We start from the raw sequence: 15105 nt of genomic DNA, 5'->3' as shown, positions 1-15105 counted from the left end.
CTAATTATATAGAGAGATATAGAGGGAGAGGGAGAGAGAGAGAGAGAGAGAGAGAGAGAGAGAGAGAGAGAGAGGAAGAAAGAGAGAGATTAAAGTGATAGTTTGGGAAAAAATCGAATTCGCACAATCTCTCCCTTACCCCAAATGCCATTGATCAGCCAAGACACTTTCTTTAGTTTTTAAGTTTGTGCTGGAGCCACAAGGCTAACAAGTAATGGAAACGTATGTACGCTAATTAGCATTGGCCAAACTGCATGCATTTAACCATCGCTACATCTGTTGTAAACATGCCCGCTCACATCCTTCAGTGGTGCCTCAGTGACCTCTAAAGCGAGATTTTATGGTTCGAAGACTAAGAAAATCCTCTTCTGATGATGCACCTTGAAGGTGAGAAGGTGAAAAACTACAACTGCCTCTGGATGGATATTTGGGCGCAAGCTGTTTGAGATGTGTTTGTTATCCTCCAGCTGGCTAATGTCGAAGGAAGCAAGACGGTTATGGTTACTGCCAGGAAGCCAAATATCACATCTGAATTTATTAGCCTCTACATCAGTGGCAGCGCTAGCAGGATTCCTTTATCACTGTGAGAGGAGGATTCCCAGTGTAAATGCTGTATTTGGGTAAAGCATGCTGGGTATTGTAGTGAGAGAACACTGATAAACGGAAAAACACAAAAAGGATGCAAAATCATAAATTCTGTCAAATCCACAAGACTGAGGGAAACAATGGTGAACAGAGTTTTACATAACACAACAAATAACGTTAAATGCTAGTAGTTTTAGGCTTGAATTCCCCTTTGAATTAAACCTAAAATGAGACCACGAAAATAGTAGTTAGTAGATGACGATAGTAGATGACCTGGCTTGAAATTATCACCGAGAAGGGAAGGTCAATCTAAAGTCTTCAAGACAACAGACAAATCGCTAATGTCGGAAGAAAATCTTGTATCTCCATTTTTGACGTTTTTCAGTTTTGGACAAAGTTTGAAAATACTTGTTACCCTTTACATTGTGTGGAAATTTCATGATGAATGGACCAAAAGAAACGGCCCAAAATGACTCGGAAAAAAGTCTGGTTCCATTGACTTACATCAAAAGTAAAGTAGGTTTTTTCCTTCTCCTGTAAAGTTACCATTTTGGAGATACGAGGTTTTTTTCCGACAACAGCGAAATGCTAATCGTCTGTTACCTCAGGTAATGTTAGCCTCGTCACATCATAACTTATTTCACATTATAGCTTTTAGCTGGAAAACAGTGAGTTCATGAGGAGTTTGTTAACTGATACTGAATGTGATAAACTCACAAAAGGATGTTGACAGTTTTATTTCATTAAATCGCTATGTGTAAAATGAGTATCAGCTCAAGTTAGGCTTCACGATGGCTGCTACTACTGTTCTTAGCTATATTAAGTACTTCTGGTCATTTTTATTGATAATAGCATGTCATACAGTGTCGTATACAACATAAACAAGTCTGTTTGAGATTTGAGACAAAGCTTCTGTTACTTGTTAACTATGGCACTGTGCAAAGTCAGAGACCACCATTATGTACAAGTTAAGCCATAGTGGAGCTGGATTAGTTTTATCTGGGGAGCTTCTGTCATCTGAGTGATTACAGATGGGATCTGTGGATTTAATCCAGTCTGAAAACTGCAAAGTCTGCTAAGTAATAATTCCAGAGTGTATTATCTTCTGTAATTCGCTGAGCTCAGAGCTCCCTCAGTAATAACAGTCCTGCTCAAATCACCATCACAGTAATAAATTAGCAGAACTAGGTAACAGAAAATGGCGCCTCGATTTTTTTCTTTTTTTTTAATCTGAAGACGAGGCTAACAGCTAAATGGAATTGGTTTAACCTTTAATTCCTTAATCTTCAAGTTCATGACAAGACTACCAAAATCCACAACAATTCAATGTACATTTCCTCCTGTATGCTATGATTATGGAACATCATTTTGAATTGGCAGTTATAGAGGGCATTACTCTGCACTGAAATGAGATTTAAAGTCTCCTCCCTCGTCCAGGGCCGTGTTTTGGGTTTTTTGGCACCATATTTGCCATTTAGCCGCACAGTGTGTGGGTACTGTTCAGAAGTGTGCCGCCTCACATGTAATGCTGACGCGAGTGTCCATCTAAAGATGTCTTGATGCAGGCTGTTTGGGGTCATTTTGAGAAAATTGCACAGATTCCTGTACAAATTGGCCAGTCAAATCATGCACAAGTTACATTATAGGACCTTCTCCGATAAAATTAATCCAGCTTGAATAGAAAATCAGACTCCTAACAACCACCTGCAAGACCCAGACCACCAAAACTGCCCCCATCAGATAAACAGCACTTAAAGCTTTCATCTCTGAGAGAGAGGAGAAAATCAAGCTGCTTCAGATCTGAAAACATCCACAGGTGTTTCTGTCCATCCTTCCACTGTGAGAAGACGACTCAGCACTGTGGGTCTGAAAGGATGTGTAGCTGTCGAGAAGAACCTCACTGAGAAAAGGAGACAGACACATCAAACAAAGCTGAACAATGGACTGACCACCCCAGAGTCCAGACCTCAACACCACTGAATGTGTTTGATTACTTCAGAAAAAGATCAACCAGCTTCTAAGACTGAACTCTGGCGGCGTGTCTGCAGATTCTTTGAGAAGCTGGAAGTGAGTCTCTTGAAAAGAGAGGAAGCTGGAATGAAGGTACAGAGTGACTCACTAAATTCTGAAAAAAAGTGATATCATATTTAGTTGTTGAGGCCTCTGTGCAGTTCTCTGTTTTGAATGACTTGTATTAAATGGCCATTTTGCCGTTTTGACTGGAAATGAAATAAATAAAGGGTGGTCTCTGTTTTCCGCACAGTACTGTAAATTAGCCTCGTAGCTCCTGCGCTAAAACTAAAGAAGGAAACTTCACACACAAATCATGTCTTGGCCTGATGTTTGAGGTAAGATGGTTGGGTGATATGTGATGCATTTGATTTGCCACCAAACTGTCCCTTTAACATGCCACTGTTAAACTACCCCCGGCAGCGCGTGTTGAGAGTGGAGTCCAAAGACAGCGCACAGGCGTGTTAGTCTCACAATGCTGCAGTGGGTGAGAGAGCAAAGGGGGAGGGAGAAAAAGAAAAAGAGAGAGAGAGAGAGAGAGAGAGAGAAGAGGGAAAAGAGAGAGAGATAGTCGCTCGCATAACATCAGACGCATCACACACTCTCAAGGAATTTCTCTCCACCTCTTTCTTTTTTCCTTTTGCTCCTCCCCCTCTTTTCACTTTTAATTTCTTCTGTCCATTTATTTCTCCCCACATTATCTCTAACGTCTCTCCCTGTTCAGCTTCACCTAAATTATAGATGCTGAAGCTGGATGAAGACTGCGTAGAAGCGTCCACAGCTCTCTCTCTCTCTCTCTCTCTCTCTCTCTCTCTCTCTCTCTCTCTCTTTCTCTCACTGACTCACTCATCTCTCCCTCATCCCACTTCCCTCCTTCCCACCTGTTAGTCCCAGTCCGTCTGGCACGGAATTCCAGCTGTTTATGAGAACTTTCACGCTCGGGCTATCAAGCAGGTAAGAATTGACTTTCTTGTGCTTCTCAGGCTGGGCTTTATTTCTTTTATCTATATTCTGTCCATCCACTGTTAAAGTGTGAATCAGTGTTAGTGTACTGTAGAGCCAGTTTGGTGGTCGTTTGATTTTTTGGTCAAGAAAATAAGTATAATTGTTAGTAACCAGAGAGGCAAAGCGGACTAACTGAGCATTATAGGTGTCAACACAATATAAATACAAGACAACTATGATTTCATAATAGTTAACTTATCTTTCACAGTAAAAAACTGTATTCATGATCTTATTTTGAAATCAGCTCATTTTAAGATATTTCTGTAATAACAGCAAATTGAGGCTGAGCCAAACTGCACAGGACTATGGGATATGGCAGCAACTGAGAGCTAAAAAGGCATAAACATTTGAATAATTTAAAAACATGAATTAAAATAGAAAATAAACATGAATTCAAATTCAAGTTCAAGTTCGAAATAATTTTTAATAATAATCAGTATTTTTATTCTGACAATTTAGGTTCTGGTGTTGGTTTTTTAAGACTTAAAGTTTTACTCTGCATTATTTATTTATTTATTTAGATTATTCATCTAAATAAATAAATATGTATATGCAGGAACACTGCAGCGATAGCAGAAATGTTATTGTTTATTTGTATTGCCAGATTTGACCTTTTTGGTCATGTTTGCGCAAATTATAAGAATGTTAAAATGTCTGTAAAATATGTATTTGCATTTTAAAGACGCACATTTTCTGTGCATATACAGTAGGGGTGTAATGATACGCAAATTTCAATATATGATAAATATTGTCGTATTAGTCTCACCATATGATACGTTTTTGATACAGAATTAGAAAAGACAGATCATTTCAACATTTACATTTACATTTGTATTTGTTCACTTTTTGTAATTCCCAAAACATTTTTTTGTATTTTTCAAAGTCATTTTGTTGTAAGACATACAATAAATGAAAAAAAGAAACAAATGTGCAATATCTGTATAAAAGTAAAAAACGAATAGAGATGGACTCTACAATCAAATAGAGGTGGACTCTACAATCAAATAGAGGTGGAGTCTACCATCAAATAAAGGTGGACTCTATATCCAAATAAAGGTGGACTCTACAATCAAATAGAGGTGGAGTCTACCATCAAATAAAGGTGGACTCCACATCCAAATAGAGGTGGACTCTACAATTGAATAGAGGTGGAATCTACAACCAAATAGAGGTGGACTCTACAACTGAATATAAATGAATTCCACAATTGAATACAGGTGGACTCTACAACCGAATAGAGGTAGCCTCTACAGCTGATAAGAGGTGGAGTCTACAACATAGCGGTGGACTTTAAAACCGAATAGAGGTGGAGTCTACAATGAAATAGAGGTGGAGTCTACAATCAAATAGAGGTGGAGTCTACAATCAAATAGAGGTGGAGTCTACAATGAAATAGAGGTGGAGTCTACAATCAAATAGAGGTGGAGTCTACAATGAAATAGAGGTGGAGTCTACAATCAAATAGAGGTGGAGTCTACAATGAAATAGAGGTGGAGTCTACAATCAAATAGAGGTGGAGTCTACAATCAAATAGAGGTGGACTCTGAATAGAAGTCACCTCCACAGCTGAATAGGGGTGGACTCCACAACCGAATAGCAGTGGGCTTCACAACATAATAGAAGTGGTACCACAGCCAAATAGTGGTGGACTCCACAACAGAATAGAGGTGCAAATCTTCCTATTCTTCAGCTTCCTATTAAAATTTTCCATTCCACCTTAAATGGCACAGCAGTAACATGTAACTGCTGCTCCATTTAAGGTGGAACGGAAAATTCAAAGAAAAAGCTGGCTAACTTTAGCTTTGCGTTTTCTCCTCACTGTGGTAACTGACACATTTGGATGATGTCTTCACAGATGAGTTAGCATATTTTAAGGTATTAGCTCGGGTATCTGATACTGTGTTGACCACACTTGGGCACTTCGATCTGCTGCTCTTTGTCCCTCATTACTGTACATTACTTAATGTAACGTTAAGAGTGTTGCCCAAGACATCTTACTGGTGTGGAATGGGGTGCTTGCCTGGACAGAGAACCCATTACCCACTCCACTACACTGCCGTAGTATAGCATAGCTGATTTAGAGCTTTAATCCAACATTATCTGCTAGTATTTACGCCACAGCAATCCTGGCTACTGGATGGATTTATTTGCTCACATTCTCTTCATTTACTTAGCGCAGATTAAAGTTTCATTTAATCTCTTATTCATTCCCTTCTTGCACCGTCAAGCACCGGCTATTAACTTCCCTCTTCCCACCTGCGATGTCCAGCACACCTGTTTGCTCACCGTTGCTTCCCTGGACTTTGCTGTTCTCCGTCTCGCCACAATTTCATTTCTTTTTCTCCCTGTCAGCTTCCATGAGCTGTTTTGTTGTTGTTGTTGTTTGGCAGGCTAGCATGAGTTGTCTGGTCAGCAACAAGCCTATGTGGTCAGTGACGGACATGCTTGTACACTGTACACACATTTTTTCAGCGCACTCACCTCTGTCAGTTCACTGTATTGTGACTGCTGTGGCACCATTGTGACTATGAGGCTAAAGCACATTAGCATACACACACATACACTTGAGTCATATGTATAATTAGAAGCAGAGCACATCACTAACAGGCTCGGCGTATCTGACTCTCCACACTTGTGCACTCTTCCCTCTCTCGCTCTCTTTCTTGCCGTTGTCGTCTAAAAATACTGGCGCATAATTGGCAGGCGCTCACGTGGTGTTTGTAGATGAGTGAGATTTTCTCTGTAATGAGGGGAAATGATGGAAATGACATCATATTCATAAAGTGTGATAGTCTGACTGATATAAGCAGAGTTCACACTCAATGTAAAGCTGTAAGATTTAACTGTATGTTTTTAAACAATGAAAATAAAGATCTATCTATCTATGTATCCATCCATCCATCCATCCATCCATCTATCTATCTGCTCGCTGTAGAGCCAGTGTGACAACAGATGTCAGTAAAACAAGCTATTTCTTTGAAATTGTTGATCACATCACTTCGAGATAAGAAAATAGTTGGCAACTTTAGTGGAAAGATGGGCTAAACCAGAAATTTTGAATGTTAATAACATTCAATAACAACAATAATTACTAATACTAATGCTAATAATAGTTAATAACAACAACAGAAAACAACAAAACAATAAAAAACAAACCAACAGCAATGATAATAAACTATTAATATTATTTATAAACAAATAATGAAATAAAACAATACCAAAAAAACAAATAATATTATTTTATAACAAAATAATAATTGTAATAATTTAATAATAACAATGATAACAGTAAACTAAACGGTAAAACAGTGAATTTTAGTAAAACAATGTTTTTTGTTTATGTTCAAAATGTCTTCCTATTATTATCTATTATTGTTTTTAAAAATAATAAAGTTATTTATTATAATAATGTTATTTTCATTACTGACAGTTGTAGTCATTATAATAATAATGCTCATTCCATTATGCTATCATAATATATTGATATATAATAATTAATATAAAACATGTTAAATATCTACAATAATTGTCACAAAAAAAATCTTATTATATAATAACTGTAGTTTTCTAATTGCATGTAAGATTTTGGAATATTACTGAATGTGTTTTGGATTATTTGGATTATGAGAAGCAGAAAATGTAAAACCAACTTCGAAGACTAAACTTTTTCTTTGTGTGTGTATGTATGTATATATATATATATATGCAAATATGAGTATATATATTACATGAACACAGTTCCTTCGGTTTTAAGCCTCCATAGTGCCTCCACTCTCAAATCTCACGCTCCACATACTCGTCCACTTTCACATCTTTTTCATCCGGCCAAACTGACTTCAGATGATCCACGTATTAAATTATAGATTTTTTCAGGGGCTGCTTTGTAATATTTAACGATCTTTTACTCCACGTTTCTGACATTTCGACATCAACACTGACCCAGTGATACAGCACTCACCTTGCAGTGGGACTCTGAGAGGCGTGTTTTGACAGGTAATGAAGATGCCGATCAAACGACATGTGGGGAAAACGAGCGAGAAGAGCGGAAAAGAGATTATAGGAGGATGAAGAAGTGTGAGGAGGGGAGGAGAGGGAGCGACAGAGCAGGAAGATGAGTGTAATTAGAAGTGACTGAGAGAATGAGATGGAGAGAAGGAGAGTGGTGATAGTTGTTGGAGGGGGGCTGCTTGGTTTACATTGCTTTCTTTTTTTTCCCCAAGATACAGTCTGTCAGAATGTTTATGTCACACGGGACCAATGTAGCTCTGCAAACCACCAATTATATAAGAGCAGAAGTTTATTCATGGTTGAAGTGCTGTGTGTTGTTCTTATAGACTTCTTATGCCTGTACATAACATACCCTCGTCAGCTTGCCCTGGTCAAATCCCCAGCGCCACTTTTCAGGCCGTTCCCTTATTGTATTATCAAGTGAAGTTTGTTGGAAGAGCACTTGGAGGTCAGCCATCTGGCACAAACTCCCTTCGACTTATTGCATCCCTTCCCTTTCCAACTTTCATGATGGTGGGGAAAGGATTGTTGTGGACAGTGGAGGAGACGGAATGCCTCATAGATATATGGACCAAAGAAGGCATTCAAGCTCAAATGGGCACCACTCATAAAAACTCTCAATTGTCCCACTTGAGTTTCTATCCAAGGAAAATGATAAAAAGCAGCAAATGGATGAAGCTAGCGCCGACCATTTTGCAAGCCTGCATGAAGAAACGTGACGTATGGAAGAGCGTGATCGATCCACGGTTCGATAATGAACCCCTCCCCCAAACGAGCCCAAACTCAGTCCTGGGTGCAGACTCAAGTATTTGGGACACGTGTGAAAACACCTTTAAAAACAGCACTGAAAGGGATGGTAGTTGCTGTCATTGAGGATGCGTGCAAAGATTCCATTGTTAGCACAAATGCTAACTCGTAATGTCCTGCGATCTTGCAAAATTATGACGTTCAAATAAAGTTATGAGCAAAAACATTTAAATTGCTGCCACTCGCTATCCTAATGTTTCAGTCACGTGATTTTTCTGTTGTGGCCGCCATATTTGGGACCGAATTTCTGGCTTTGCTGCTCCACGCAAACATAACTAGAGGTGGAAGACGGCTAAAATCACTCTCCTTACTTTGGAAGAGAAAAAACATTACCTTGAAAAAGTCAAGCTGCAATGCTTTTACAGTCCAACCCACAGAAGCCCACCGGCTCTTCATGTCAGGGTGGGTAAAGAATCCCATGGTGCTGCATAAAGAGGAGATACACTCTGTCATCGTAGGAGGGTAACGACATCAGCTAATTAACACAGATGTGAACAATGCTGGCCTTTAGATAACTTTAGCTGATGTTAACAGCCGAGAGATGAACAGTCGTCCCCCCTAACGGAGCTGCAGACAGCCGGTATAACTTCACTCTCTGTTTCTGGAGATTTAAATGAGGTTTGAATGGAGAAACATAAACGTTAAATATCAGACTGAATGTCGTGGGTCGGAAAACGACGTCATGTTTTGACAGACGTGATTCTGTAAGTTTGCTAGTGCAGTTAGTGCAGAGTTCAGCTCCAGTCCTGAAACCCCTGCACTGCATAACTGTGGACTCCCTGAGCCAAACGAGGTTTGAACAGCAGAGAGAAACACTAAACTATACAGTGCAGGGGCTCCAAGACTGAATTATAGGCCTGTGCAGTCACTCGTCATTCTCGGCTTCTGTCAAGTCTTGCAGGTGAGTCACTCACAAAGCGCAGCAAAGTGAAGGCATTGCACAGTGCAGTCACTCCCTGATTCGGCCCTCAAAATGGCAGCAACTATACAGTGTGACGTCACGTGAGACGTGAGAATTCTTACTGCTATTTTAATGACTAAGTAAATTCGATTTCAGATTTTATTTACTGAACATATAACATCAAAATATGTACTTGTATTCTCCTGAGTGGTGCAACCGTAAAAGCGTTGACCCTATCATCAGGAGATCACGAGTTTGCTCACTGGTGATGCTACAGCCATCCATGGCTGGGGGTCCAAGACAGCACAGTTGGCCTTGCTCTCTGGGTGGGTAGGACGGCTCTCCGTCTCCCCCATCACTCAACGTGAAGCAACCAAAGGAGGATGAACTGGGTTCCTCTCTAGGTATTTTTCTTGTATTACTGTTGGTGTGTGTTGTGCTGGTCTGAGTGGATCAGACACAGCAGTGCTGCTGGAGTTTTTAAACACCTCAGTGTCACTGCTGGACTGAGAATAGTCCACCAACCAAAAACATCCAGCCAACAGCGTCCTGTGGGCAGCGTCCTGTGACCACTGATGAAGGACTAGAGGATGACCAACACAAACTGTGCAGCAGCAGATGAGCTATCGTCTCTGACTTTACATCTACAAGGTGGACTGACAAGGTAGGAGTGTCTAATAGAGTGGGCAGTGAGTGGACACAGTGTTTAAAAACTCCAGCAGCACTGCTGTGTCTGATCCACTCAGACCAGCACAACACACACTAACACACCACCATCACGTCAGTGTTACTGCAGTGCTGAGAATGATCCACCACCCAAATAGTACCTGCTCTGTGAGGGTCCATGGGGGTCCTGACCACTGAAGAACAGGGTAAAAGGGGGCTAACAAAGTATGCAGAGAAACAGATGGACTACAGTCTGTAACTGTAGAACTACAAAGTGCACCTATATAGTAAGTGGAGCTGATAAAATGGACAATGAGCGTAGAAACAAGGAGGTGGTCAGAATGTTATGTATATATGATAACTCTTAGCCTTTAATCCTTTAGCTTCAATATTTAGTGTTGCCTCACGGAGACACAGCACTGCTGAGAAATGATGGCAGAGATCCATAACGTCACCTTACCAACTTCCCCTTTCATTAAAGAGGAGTTTTAAACCATTCGGTCAATCCATTAACCTCTACCTTTTCAGCGTGTTGCTGTTCATCTTTAGCCGCTGCTATCCTTCTCACTGAGCGCTGCGCAGTGGAGCCGATAAACTCTTTGCCTGTGATGATTCTGAGATGCGCCGATTGCTTTCTGCATGTGTAATTATGTGAAGCCATTACACCAAGGCGAGATTTACTGACCATAAAAACAAAGAATGTTCTTATCTATCACCTCAGACTCGGCTGAGCTAATTGAGGGCAAATGACCGAGGACGTCGCTAGGCTTCCAACAAAGCCAAGGCTTTACAAATGCTGTACATGGTGTCATCCTACCAAGGTCTTTTGAAGGTCAGAAAGGATCACATTATCCCTAATGGAGACTGAATTGTTCTTATACTGTCAGTCACATCTCCCTCCGATGCTTGGAAAAGCATTCTGGGGCTTTATTTTCACACTGTTTCATCTGTCACAGCTCTCGCGTATGCAGGATACTACCTGCTCAGAGTGATTTGCTGGAAGTCTTTTCATTCAAGCTTTTAGTCACCATCTGTTCTTCCATCCCTTCCCTGAAAGTACAGCCGGCACAATGTGACTGCTAATGAGTCATAAATATTGCTTTTAGAGTTAGCTAGTCTCGCATCAGCAAGTAAGAAATGAGCTGCTGGACAACTTAACTGATTCATTCGCAGACGGTGTCACTTTCTTCATGGAAAGTTTCCTCTGAAACTTAAAAGTATTCTTTCATTCTCTCAGCATGCTAGCATGTGGTTAGCCTTTCACGCCAACTTAGATTATGACCAAATTTTCACATTTTAATTTTTTTTAGTCAGTTTTTTCAGTCAGTTTCTATTCCCAAAGTCTTGCTTTTCTCCCCCACTGAATGCATTTACATGCAATCCAATCATAATCGGATTTCTGCAGTTATCTGATTATTCAAATGGTCATGTAAACAGCACAGTCTGATTTCTTAGACTGGAGTAAGGTCTAGAAATTCTATCAATAAATCTGACAAAGAGAGCTGGATTTTAGCTCAGTAATCAGATTTCTCAGTCCATGTAAACTCTTACTCTGATTTCTTTCCGGTTTCTCAGTCTGCATAAGTGTGAAAACAGACGACACTTTTGGAGCGACGCTGAAACCAAATACATGTTTGTATGAAGGATTTAAATATTCTTCATCTTCTAGATGATGTATGTTTATATTTTCAGGTAAAGTGACAAAAAAGTGACTAAAGTAAGAAAAAAAAGCCACAGCATGAAGTTTGAGTTTTACGTCACGTTTACGTCACGTCTTCTTCTGTGAGTTTATTGGTCAGTTGCAAAGCAGAAATCTGATTACTGTCTGACTCATGTAGACCTGGAGTTTCCCCATTACCTGATTACTCAAGTGCATGTACACGCGTTGATCAGATTACTGATAATATATTATTTTCCGCAGTTATCGGAATATTAAGTGCATGTAAACACGCTTATTCGGCCACTGCTACACTATAAACTTAAATTAGTTGACTTTACTTTCAGAAATCATGCAAATTTACTGCCTCTAAAAGAATTAAGCGAACTTACATCGTTCAGTCTTAAATAACTGTATATTTAGATTATAGTTGCTTTCTAATTTTCCACACTCCTTCCGCAAGTACAGTTAATCCAAATAACCTAGTAATTTTCCCATTGAGCTGGTTGTTTTCTACTCTTTTGAGATCTGCTTACTCTTCAGTGAGTTCGGTCAACTTTAATCGGCCTAGTTAGGCTTTAAATTTCCCCAAATAATGTCACTTTTCTCAAACTGTTCACACTCATTGCCTTTAGCTCAACAGAAAACACCATCATCATCGCAAAAACATGTAAAATGCATCCAAACTTAACATTTAGCGTGAGAATATGCAAATAACGTCATTATGTAAAGAGAACGAATGAAAATATTGAAACATGAGTTAATTAACTGCTAGGAATGCTAGGAAGCTTTTTGGGCAAAAGACTCTTCACTTTCCAAATTAAATGATCTTAACTAGCTTTACTTAAGTAACTAAGCCATTATACAAGAAACAGTCTTGCTAGATTTGATTAGCAAGTTTGAAATATGAGTAAAATTAGTGCAGTTATTCTATTTTACAGTGTGCCAAGCCATAAAGCTGGAAATCACTGCAACCACTGGAAATCCCTGTAGTGTTGAACAATCCTGACTGCTAGCCTAGCCGCTGATCTACAGGCTAATAAACACAACCAAGCTAGCATTGTAGTAATTCTTACCTCAATCGCTGAACAAAATTGTGAAGAAAACAGCGACTCTATTTAGACTCTAGTTAGCCCACTGCCTCGCTAACATTCTCCTCCACAGCTGACGAGTCATTTCTGTCACTGGAGTCATCCAGTTTCTCCAGTGTAATGATGATTTGAATACAGTTGCTGCAGTTATATGTCTGCAATAAGATGTTACGCTTACTAGCAGTAACGTTAGCTTAATGCATTCTGCATTCACCAGCTAGCAGGAAATAAAACCAAAAACGTTTTAAACGGTCTGGTCCCAAAAATCCCAACCCAAGGTAGTTGTAGTTCCTGTAAGAGCTCCTCCACCTTAAAGACTAGTTTTCCTAGTCTTGAAACTGGAAATTCTCTGTTCTTTTTGCTGTTGGTTTGCTATGTGGTGTTGATCAGAGGAGGTATGGTTCTCCTCTTGAGTCTTGGCTCCTCTGGTTTGTCCCTCTCGCTCTTTTCCTTGCCTCTGTCACCTTTGGCGACACTCATGGGGGCTTGGACACGGATTTTTCTGTAAAGCTGCTTTGTGCCAAAGCCTGTTGTACAAGGTGCTATATAAATAAATGATGACTTGAAGCTTTAACAAGAGTTTCCTTGAGTTCAAGAGAGCACAGTTGGCCTCGCTCTGTCTAAGTGGGTAGGATGGCCCCCTGACCCCCCCATCACCCAACGCTGTGCTAGCCAGCGCACGCTTCTGTTGGCTGACGTAACAAAACTGGCAGTTGGCGTTCTCCTCCAAGCACGTTCAGCTGTCCAGTGATGTTGCATTAGCAGCAGTTCAACAAGATCTTGGAGTTGAACAGGTCTTGGAGGAAGTCTTAGCTTTTGCTCTCCCGACGCTGGTGGTATCGTGTGATTGGTGGAATCCTAACTAGTGGGTGGAACCGGATACGGCTAAATTGGGGAGAAATTGGGGAAAAAAGAGTTTCCTCATCAGCTGGTTTACATTGACATGAGCTCAGCTGCTGTGCCGCTACAGAGCACATATCTGTGTGGGTCTTGCTGACCTTTTGACTCTTCGGCTTTGCAAGATTCACCAGCTTAGACTGACCCAGCTTTGCTACTGACTGAGATTCACACTGACAAGCTGCTAACAGGTCCTTCTCTCACTATTGATGAGCGGAATGCGTCCAGAAGGCTAACACAGTTATCGGCTGAGGCTCCTGAGGGCCGTGGGTCCCTCTGGACTCAGCAGGAGGCCAAATACCGTAAAAGGCAAATTATTTCTTTGTTTTTTCTTTTAAATCTGTATATTTAAATGATTTAAGATGTACAGGGTCACTCAGAGTGGTTCGATGTGAAATGTGCCATTTGAGAGTCAGAACTGTTTACAGTGGTGGTGATAGGAACCAGACGGCAAGAGTGGCACTTGATTTTCTCCTCTTTCAAAGATGAAAGCTTGAAGTGCTGTTTGTCTGATGGGGACAGTTTTGGTGTGTACCAGGTCTTCCAGGTGGTTGTTAGGAGTCACATTTTGTCTGTTGATTTTAATCAGTTTTTGAACTTTTCTCTGACTTTCACCTTCATTATGAAAATAGATGATCTTATATCTAATCTCCTCAGTCTTGTCCAGTGATCTTCCTGCAACAACACACTATCACAGCATTATACACACTTAAAAAAGATGGCACTTCAAGAGTTCCTTAGTAAAGTAACGTGGTCTTATAGAATCATGAACAGTCAAAGGTTTCTTTGCATTCTGAAAGGTTCTTCAGATTAATGGAGATTATTCTATATAGAACCCTTTTAAAAAGGGTTCCGAAACACGTGAAGCACCACTGCATCTTTTTTAAAACTGCCGCTAACACATTGTCATTGGACAGCTCAACACGCTTGGAGGAGAATGCTTACTGCTTATTCTGTTACATGAGCTAACAGACGCCTGCGTGGCTAGCTTCATGCCGAGTGATGGCAGGAAAGGGAGGAGGAGAGAGGCCAATATGCTCTGTTGGACTCCACGAATGGCTGTGGTATTGCTAGGGATCAAACTTGTGATCCCCCTGTGAAAGCGCCAACACTCACATGGTTACAGATGATTACTAGAATTAATTTTATATGCGACCATAGTGCAGAATACACACAGGAGATCCAATCTGAGCGGTGTTGTGATGTGTTTCAACCCAAATTATGCCAGCGGTACGAGAGAGAACCACAGTTGTAAAGCATCTGGGCAGAAAACCTTGAGCCCTCTGTTCCTTTTAACAGCAGCGAGCAGTAAGATCCTCAATTCCAGACCAGACGTTTCTGTCTAGCACACATTATGAGGCCAGATGAGCTGCTGTGACTGCCTCTCTTCAGGGTGCCAATGCTCTTTCCACAACAGATCTGTGTCAGCTGATATGGTGCTCATTCAGGGCCCGAGGCCTCATTAATAACAAAGTCCA

At 40.5% G+C, this 15105-nt stretch overlaps 1 protein-coding gene across 1 annotated transcript in view; it reads left to right on the top strand.

Moving 5' to 3' along the window:
- Positions 1 to 3449: 3449 nt before the first annotated feature.
- Positions 3450 to 15105, top strand: part of LOC118808897 (double C2-like domain-containing protein alpha) — a 62752-nt gene continuing 51096 nt past the window's right edge. Inside the window, exon 1 of the mRNA XM_036571779.1 lies at positions 3450 to 3549. The gene's annotated coding sequence lies outside the window, so the exon portion shown is untranslated. The remainder of the gene's footprint in view (positions 3550 to 15105) is intronic.

The sequence above is a fragment of the Colossoma macropomum genome, unplaced genomic scaffold (assembly GCF_904425465.1).
Source record: "Colossoma macropomum unplaced genomic scaffold, Colossoma_macropomum, whole genome shotgun sequence".
In the NCBI taxonomy this organism is placed as follows: domain Eukaryota; kingdom Metazoa; phylum Chordata; class Actinopteri; order Characiformes; family Serrasalmidae; genus Colossoma; species Colossoma macropomum.
The sequence above is the reverse complement of the archived record's forward strand: the minus strand, read 5'-3'. Positions and strand labels throughout refer to the sequence as shown.